Source organism: Oryctolagus cuniculus, chromosome 14 (genome assembly GCF_051225735.1).
Source record: "Oryctolagus cuniculus isolate XC-2025 breed Fujian yellow rabbit chromosome 14, ASM5122573v1, whole genome shotgun sequence".
Classification (NCBI taxonomy): Eukaryota; Metazoa; Chordata; class Mammalia; order Lagomorpha; family Leporidae; genus Oryctolagus; species Oryctolagus cuniculus.
This window is the reverse complement of record NC_142880.1, coordinates 47,427,950-47,437,475: the sequence shown is the minus strand read 5'-3', so window position 1 is coordinate 47,437,475 and position 9,526 is coordinate 47,427,950. Positions and strand designations below refer to the sequence as shown.

Here is a 9,526-nt window from a genome sequence, read left to right as displayed (position 1 = left end):
ATTGATCCCTTTCCTAAAATATTGCAATGTTTATGGTAAAACTGTTTATCAACAAAGTATACAGATACTTTAAGTGCACTTAAAAAGCACAAATGCTGAGGAAGTATTAATTGAACTGAACTTTACTGCTCTTGGCTTCTTTATTTACACTAGGAATGCTTTGTGGATTAATTGGGTAACTTTAAGCACATAGGTGAAAGCCTATGTAAAGGAAAATAGCTTGGAAGCCTTTGATTTTGTAGAAAGTCATTAAAAATGTAGCAGACATTTAGAGCATTGCTACCCAAAGTGTGTTCCACAGATGAACATTATTGGCATGAGCCAGAAGCTTGTTAGAAATGTAAAACCTCAGGCAACTCTCCAGAACTACTGAATTAGGAGCTGCAATTGAACAAGATACCCACGTGTTTCCCATGCACATTAAAATTTAAAAACACAGATTAAGAGAATGAACCAGATCAGTGTTACTCCAGAGAGTCTGGGATAGTTTTCTGCAGAAAATATGAGCTTTTATAGTATAAATCCCAGAGCATACACTAACAAAAGTTTAATTTATTACAGGAGAAATAAACATGCAAATGACAGCAATAAGAGACTTGTGTGATTTAGATAACTAAATGATTGGTTATTATGTCCTAATATTTTAAAACAAAAATTTATAATCATAAAAGTTAACTATAATTAATAAGATACTTACTTTGGACTTAGTTTTGAGAGAAAATTATTAAAGTTAATAATTCTAAGAAAATACTAGGTCAATCAACTAGAGCTGGAAGTCAGCAAGTTAAAAAAAGGGGGAAACTAAAAACAAACATGTGATTACACGAGACATTACTGTTTGCTTTTGTATCCTCGATTCTGTATCACTTGCTACATTTATGACTACTGTTTGGCCAGACTGTCTTCATCATCTGCATGGGTTACTCCAATGGCCTTTGAAGTGTTCTTTTCATTTTCTCTCTTACTCCATGGTCTCATCATTTCTCTCCAAGGGAATCAAACAACCTTTATAAAAAAAAAGGAAGAGATGTACAATTTGGGACATGCTCAAGCTGACTTACCTCAAATGGTAGAGTTAGAAACATACCAGGGGATTCCAATTCAATCCCACCAAGGTGGCATGTACCAATGCCATCTCACTAGTCCCAGTGATCAATTTCTGTTCACAATTGATCATAATGATAGGACTAAGAGTCAAAGGGAACACATAAACAAGACTAGTGTCTACAAATACTAACCGATAGAATGAAACAGGGAGAGAATGATCCAACATGGGAAGCGAGATACACAGCAGACCCATAGAATGGCAGATGTCCTAAACAGTACTCTGGCCTCAGAATCAGCCCTTAAGGCATGCGGATCTGGCTGAAAAGTCCATGAGAGTATTTCAGGGATGGAAAGCCAAGACACTCTGGCAAATAAAAAAAAAAAATGACCTAAATGAAAGATCTCCACAAGTGAGATCCCAGTGGAAACAACAGGTCATCAAAGAAGGAGGTACCTTTCTCTGAAGGGAGGAGAGAACTTCCACTTTGACTACAACCTTGATCAGAGTTGGTGAACTCAAAAGTCTTCCATAGCTTTAGCAACTCATGACAAGAGCCTAGGGTGATTACTGATGCCATAAACAAGAGTGTCAATTTGTTAAGTCAACAAAAGGAGTCACTGTGCACTTACTCCTCATGTAGGATCTCTGTCCTTAATGTGCTGTACATTGAGACTTAATGCTATAACGAGTACTCAAACAGTATTTTTCACTTTGTGTTTCTATGTGGGTGCAAACTGTTGAAATCTTTACTTAATATATACTAAACTGATATTCTGTATATAAAGAGAATTGAAAATGAATCTTTATGTGAATGGAAGGGGAGAGGGAACGGGAAAGGTTAGGGTTGCGGGTGGGAGGGAAATTATGGGGGGGAAACCATTGTAATCCATAAACTGTACTTTGGAAATTTATATTCATTAAATAAAAGTTAAAAAAAAAAACTGAATTGTGCCAGCGTGGCTTGATAGGCTAATCCTCCACCTGCAGCGCTGGCACCCCAGGTTCTAGTCCCTGTCGGGGCGCCAGATTCTATCCCAGTTACTCCTCTTCCAGCCCAGCTCTCTGCTGTGGCCTGGGAGTGCAGTGGAGGATTGCCCAAGTGCTTGGGCCCTGCACCCGCATTGGAGACCAACCAGGAGAAGCAGCTGGCTCCTGGTTTCGGATCAGCACGGTGCACTGGCCGCAGTGTGATGGCCGCAGCAGCCATTGTGGGGTAAACCAACGGAAAAGGAAGACCTTTCTCTCTGTCTCTCTCTCTCTCTCTCACTGTCCACTCTGCCTGTCAAAAAAAAATACTGAATTGTATAATGACCATATAATGACATCTAGTTAACTTTGTTTAAAAGGCTAGCTCAAATTCTTTAATAGCACTAATAGACCATCTTACACCTAATATTAAAATATTGTAATGAAAATTAATGTATATTTAAGAATTACCCTGTGTCATGCAGTTTTAAATACATGCTAAATAATCAACTCACAAGTAGTCTTTCTCCAAATAGAATGACTCTCCAGCATACACATGAGAAAATGTATCCACAAGCTGATTAGATAGCCTGTCCTATGGCAATAGGAAGACATGGTGCATTTGAATTTGAAGAAAGGAAGGCAAGATTAAGCTGGAAATACTCTTCACACTTTTATACAAAATTCTATTTGTTTCCATAGCGACCTTCATGATTTCTTATTTGACAATTTATCTCACGGTTTCTCGTATTTTCTGTTTAACTCTGGTCTATGCAGTTGAGCCCCATTGCTACCATTACACTAAAAAGTTTGTGGAAAATGATGGAATTCAAAGATAAGTTTAGGGGCAGGTGGTTATTCTAGCAGTTAAGATGCCCATAACCCAAATTGCAATGCCTGGGTTCAGGTACTGGACCCAGCTCCTGACTCCAGCTTCCTGCTGATGCAGACCCTGGAAGGCAGCAGTGATAGATCAAGGGATTGGGTTCCTACCACCACATGGGAGACTTGCATAGCAGCTCCTTCAAACGATATGTCTACCTAGTTTATTGTCAAAAGATCCATAACCAAATTTATAAATACAAATAAGTGTAGTTTATCTGTCATTCTTTTGAACAAAAATGATTTTCCATGGGATAAAAGTACAGCTATTGCATTTTGTAATCCAAGTGATGGAAGAATTGGGGTTTTCATAGAGACAATTGTTCTTTGGAGTTCTGCAGAAGTGCTTTATAAACACATCCCATTTCATCAATCAATATATTAAAAACATGTCTATTCAAAAGCTAAGCTGTTTTTTATTACATAAAAGAAACACCTAATTGAAATTGGTGCCTTTTTTGTCTAATTCTTCTTCTTTCTTCTTTTTATGCAACTGTGTTGTAGTGAAGAATTCAGTAATTGCTAGTACACTGAGAGTGTTTTAATTCATGCTAAGGTACTGGGAGTTTTACAACAGTTTAACACCATTAGTGCAAATGCCAATATAGCAGAAAAACAACAAAAGTTTTATCATAACTATTTAAACACACAGACTACCTGAATGGACCTTGGAGATCCACATGCATCCAGAGCAACACTTAAAGAACTGTTGCTCTGGAGACTGTTCAAATGCATAGTGGCATCTTACCCACTAATGTCTCTAACTACTCTCAGGATGCTCCACTGTTCTTCCTCTAGAAAATTCCTATAACACTGAAAATGTTTTTATTAACAACATTAAAATATGCACGCAGAGTGGGATTAATCAAATCACACAATTGGAAAGTCTTGAATAAACAACAAAAACCATTAATGAACTAGAATCTATTGAACACAATACCTGAAGAATGCAGGTACACTCAGTATCTTCCAAGAATGCTGATGAGCACAGGCTACTGTAAGATTTTAGACTCAGGGTACTGAAGAGTATGCCATTGGCACTTCTTTCTTGCAAGCCTAATGAGCTGATGGTATTGTAGATGATTTTATCTGAAATCAAGAACCATTTAAATAGAGGTTTAAAACACAGAAGACAAGGAAAATGAAATAAAATAATTATGTTCCATTTTCCTCCCTGCAGAGGAAATGAAATATTGATATATAGAAGAAAGTTGACTCTCATAAAGCCTGTTGAATATTAGGATAAATTTTTCTCACCATCTTATGAGTAAATTTACTTTAGCTTTAAAATCAAAAATTCTGATTATCAAGGCTGAATACAACTGCTATAAAATATTTTTCATTAAAGTATTGTTATTGCCTCCAAATCGCCTCCACAATTCAATTGATTGTTTTTCTTTATCTTGCAATTTAAAGACATTAATTAGTTTCCTATTAAGTCAAGAGAACACATTACAGACAGAGAGGATACTTGACACCAGAAAGTTCAGTTTGAGATCAGATATATTTATAACTAAACTGTGCATATGTTGATTTGCATTCAAAATGGTAACATCACCATTCATCTGTATTCAGTAAAATATGATCTACAAATAATTCCCTTTCCCTCCTTCTCAAATTTTTTTAAAAGATTTATTTTATTTATTTGAAAGACAGAGTTACAGAGAGTTGTAGAGAGAGAGAGAGAGGTCTTCCATCCACTGGTTCACTCCCCAGATGGCCGCAATGGCTGGAGCTGCGCCAATCCAAAGCCAGGAGCCAGGAGCTTCTTCCAGGTCTCCCACATGGATGCAGGGGTCCAAGGACTTGGGCCATCTTATACTGCTTTCCCAGGCCATAGCAGAGAGCTGGATAGGAAGTGGAACAGCCAGGGCTAGAACTGGCGCCCATATGGGACGCCAGCGCTTCAAGGACAGGGCTTTAACCTGCTGCGCCACAGCTCCAGCTCTCCTTCTCAAAATTAATTTTTAATTGTATAGGCAATAATATGATTCTATATAATAAGATTTTTTTAATTCAAGAAAAGGCAAAGTGTAGCTAGTTGGCCTTGTGACCCAGAAGACTATGTTGCCCACTGTGACACTGGCATCCCAAGTTTGAGTACTAGTTCTTAAGCCAACTGCTTCTCTTCTGATCCAGGTTCCTGATAATGTGCCTGGGAAGGCAGTAGAAGTTGACCCAAGTATTTGGGCCTCTTTTTCCCATGTGGGGATCAGGATGGAGTTCCTGGCTCCTGCCTTCAACCTGGCCCAGCCCTGCCTGGCTGCTGATGGCATTTGGGAAGTGAAACAGTAGATTGATGATCTCTCTGTCTCCCTTAATGTCTGTCTGTCTCTTATTCACTCTACCTTTCAAGTAGATAAAAGTAAATAAACATTCCAAAAAAAGTAAAATAAAAAATTACAATACTTAGCTTCAAGTATATTTTTATTATTCATAATTTGTTTTTATGACTCAATCAACACTAATTTGCCTAATGTCAAATAGTTGTCAAAAGTACACGCTTTAAAACAAACCCTGTTGCTGACATAATATCTTACTTTTATCACTTTTATTGTATCTATACACCCACCTACCCACACACACACATACATACACCCATATGTGTGGATGTGCTTAACAACTTCCAAGTTGGAAGTACAGCATTGCCTGTGCCATGGTCCCTGCTTACATTACATGGAGACCAGGGTTATTATCATGAGAAATCCACTACAACTTGGAAAAAGAGAGCATTAATCAAAATTATTCAGAGTGGAACACCAAGAGAAGTAGACTGAAGGATATATACTAGCAAAAGGCCATCATGTCTACCATAAATATTTTGAATTATCTCTGTATTTTACATGTTTCAATATCCATTACCCTGAGCAAGATCACCAAATTGACTGTATGAGTGCACAGAACAATGAACGGTCTACTTGCTGTTCAGTGAAACCTTCATTACATAAATTGGTCACCACCGAGGGGTTACTCCCCCAAGGGAGTTACAGGGTTAATTGTTAACTATCTCCAAAAGTACCAGATTTCTAATTTGTTTCTACCCTTTATTGGTTTTATCAATATACAGTTTCATTGTCATTTTCAATACTCATATAATTACTAACTTTATTTTTTGTAAAGTAACACATAGTATATCTTTAAACATAAAATTTTATTGAAAGCAAATATAGTATTAAAAGATTTATGTGGCTTAATTTTTCCATTCACAATATCATACTGTTACAGATGATTGTAGATGCTTTCACTGTGAACAGTACCACAGCATTTTAAAATTTCTCCAGGAAAATATCCAAGGATATTTCTTTATCATCCAGATAGAACTCCAATGTGGGGAAAAAATCACAAAATATTTGTCAAAATATCAAAAGATATAATGCATTTGAGTAAAAGTCATGCAGAAGAGAGTGAGGAAATCATTAGAGAAGTTTGTGTTGAGAACCCAGCATCAAAAGTAGTAATAAGAAGAAATTTTATCATCCTTCACTCTGGATGAAATTGAAAAAAATTAGAGAAGGCAAGCCTGTATTTAGATTTACTAATAAAAATATGAAAATCATATTGTTTAAAACAGTTGAGAAGAGTTTTGTGTTGTGAAACCAACAGTCTGACAAAAGCTCTAGAATCTCACTCTCCATAGGAAGACTTTGCAAATGATTAATCCAGGAAAACTCAAATTTTCAGTGAGCATAACAAATAATAATAAAATATATCTTTTGCCAAGGAGTGGATGAAAATTTTAAACAAGTTCACTGTTGGAAGGAAAAAAGGTAACTAAGCTTTTAAAGGAGACCAATCAAAAATGCAAGAATATGCCCTACCAGATGTTTAATAGATAGTGTAAGAGTAATGTGGCTAAACATAATACCTGATTCTATTTGTTCTAAGTATGATTTCTCCCATTCTTCTTACCACCAAAGGCCATCAATGCAGCGTATTCTATTAAACAATAATTCCTAGTGTCACTCTTGAAACTTTTCTTCTTATAGTTTAGCAAGTCTTGAGACTATAAATTATTTCAAACATTCAAAAATGTACATAGTTATAGATTGTGAAAAGCACTAGGGAAATTGAACACTGTTGTTAAAGATATTTGCATTTGAAATAGAATTTTCACTATAAAATTGATGTGAGAAAACTCAAGGTAAACAGCTAGTTCATGAGCTGGAGGCCACACCTCAGCCACCCCCATGTAATCCTATCAATCCCCTGACAATCAGACTATGTAACCACTCCCCTTTTGGAAGCTAGTAAGAAGCTGGTGAGTAGAGGGCGCTCTCACTCTCTCCTATGGTGGCCCAGGTAAAGCAAGAATGAAGTCCCTCTTTACCCTTCCTGGTCCAATCTGCCTGAATAAAGCCCTCATGTTCCTATGTATTTTTCTGACTCTGTTAATATTCCTTTACATGTTGCAAGTCGTGTTTGTGCCTCTACGTAGAATTCTTCACTAAGTAAAATGCAAGAGCCAGATATAGAAGTTTGAGCCTATTGCTTCTCGGCCTTTTGGCTAAGGTCAAGTGTAGTGAAGCTTGAGCCTAACCCAGCCCACAACAAAATCATTGTTAGAATAAAGTGGTTAAAGTTGCAAGCTGTAGAGCAAATATGTATAGTACTCTACAGCACAGTGGAACCAATATAATTCCCAATAATGCATTATATAGTATACAAAGAGATGGAGGACAAGAGCTGGGAGATTTCAAACAGAAAGAAAGATAAGAAAATGCAGTCAGATGGCCTGGTTTGATTAGTGTATTCTGTGTGTGTCTATTGAAATATTTCACTCTATCCTAAAAATGTACAAGAATTATATGTTTATCAAAAGTTCCAAAAAGAAAATTAAATTATTTAGTGTGGAAGGAATATTTCTTCAGCATCCTGAGGAAATGATTTATGACTAAATATTTATAATCACACATTATCCCTTAGGACCTCCCGATGCCTGGTGGATTACTTCACCTGTCAATAATTGAAAACACAAGCCTTCCCCATGAATGCACATTCCACTTAGCACCATCAGTACAATTAAAGGGAGAAGTGTGTTGCATTATGATCCTGGATGGCATCATAGCTTATACTTTCCTGAGTTTAAAGGAAAATCTAGGCCGGTGCCGCGGCTCAATAGGCTAATCCTCTGCCTGTGGCGCCGGCACCCCGGGTTCTAGTCCCTGTCCGGGCGCCGGATTCTGTCCCGGGTGCTCCTCTTCCAGCCCAGCTCTCTGCTGTAGCCTGGGAGTGCAGTGGAGGATGGCCCAAGTCCTTGGGCCCTGCACCCGCATGGGAGACCAGGAGAAGCACCTGGTTCCTGGCTTCAGATCAGCACGGTGCGCCACCTGCAGCGCGCCGGCCGCAGCAGCCACTAGGGGGGTGAACCAATGGAAAAGGAAGACCTTTCTCTCTGTCTCTCTCTCACTGTCCACGCTGTCTGTCAAAAAAAAAAAAAAAAAAAAAAGGAAAATCTAAAGTTTATGTGGTCTCAAGAGCGTAAAGTAAAATGATCATATTTAAAGTGTTGGTTAATTAGCAATGTTTCATGTCCACATTAAGGGTAATTTATATAGTTGTAGTAGCCAAAATATTCAGAAGACCTTATTTTTTAAAAAAGAAAGAAGACTTGATAAAGATATTCAATAGGAAAGCACACTGTATTTCTTGAATACAAGTATTCCGAAAGCCTGTATTTTATACAGGTTGTATTCTATTCAAGTTGAAACCATTAAGCCATTTTGCCATTTGAATTTGAATTGCTGTGTATGATTCATATGAAACATAGATTTCCTCGGTTCATTTTCTGTTGCTTTAACAAAATACTCGACAATGATTACTTCTTTAAAGGAGCAAGGTTTACTTAGTGTGCAGTTCTGGAGGCTGATATGTAGGATCAGATATCCGATTTTTTCGTTTCTGTTGAAAGCCTTCTGACTACCTTGCAGCGTGACAGGCACGGAAACACATAGTAGAATCTTGTGTGGAATGAGAACCGTGAATGGAGTGCAGAATTTGTTAAAGAGACCAACACACGGTGTGGCCTTGTTCTATGATAACCTATTATTGTGGTAACTAACCCAGTCCTGTGAGACCTAACTGACTCTTAGGACAGGGTATTAACCCTTTATGTGTGTTGGGTCCCAATGATCTAATTACCACCAATTAATCCTACCTCCAAAAGATCTATAAACTTCCAATACCATTACCTTGGAGATCAATTTTTAATTCTAAGACAAACATACACATAGACACACATCTCACTATTTTAATAAATGGAACCATTGTCTTTCTTAATAAATGGTATTATATCCCCAAAATGTTCAATTTTTAAATTATAGTTGAATTAATAAATTGAGATGAAGAAAAAACATAGTAACTTACAAGATGTTTATTTATATGAATAGTTATCATGTGCTTTGTTCTTCATTGGATAATGAAAAATGTATATTTCTGTGAAGTGAATAATTCCTTTGACAGGAAATGTCATATTTCTAAGAATATATTCAACATATACACTGGAAACAAGACTTAAGAACAGGCTACTGAGAAATTTATTTCTTGTAGAGGAATGATCAATTGTACGTTACATGAATCAGAATAAAACAGCAACAATTTCAATACTATGCTGAATAACCCAGTAGCTTTTGG

The 9,526-nt window shown here is 37.1% G+C and overlaps 1 long non-coding RNA gene across 5 annotated transcripts in view; it reads right to left on the bottom strand.

Moving 5' to 3' along the window:
* Positions 1 to 713: 713 nt before the first annotated feature.
* The window catches only part of LOC149122318 (uncharacterized), an 81,082-nt gene continuing 72,269 nt past the window's right edge, over positions 714 to 9,526 (bottom strand). For 2 of the 5 annotated variants that reach the window (XR_016220655.1, XR_016220654.1), the window contains exons 5-6: positions 3,837 to 3,985; positions 717 to 1,005 (exon numbers count right to left, since the gene is read on the bottom strand). This is a non-coding gene — a long non-coding RNA (uncharacterized LOC149122318). Of the gene's footprint in view, positions 1,006 to 3,836; positions 3,986 to 9,526 lie in introns of all 5 variants that reach the window. The other 3 variants (XR_016220657.1, XR_016220653.1, XR_016220656.1) reach the window with 3 other exon arrangements.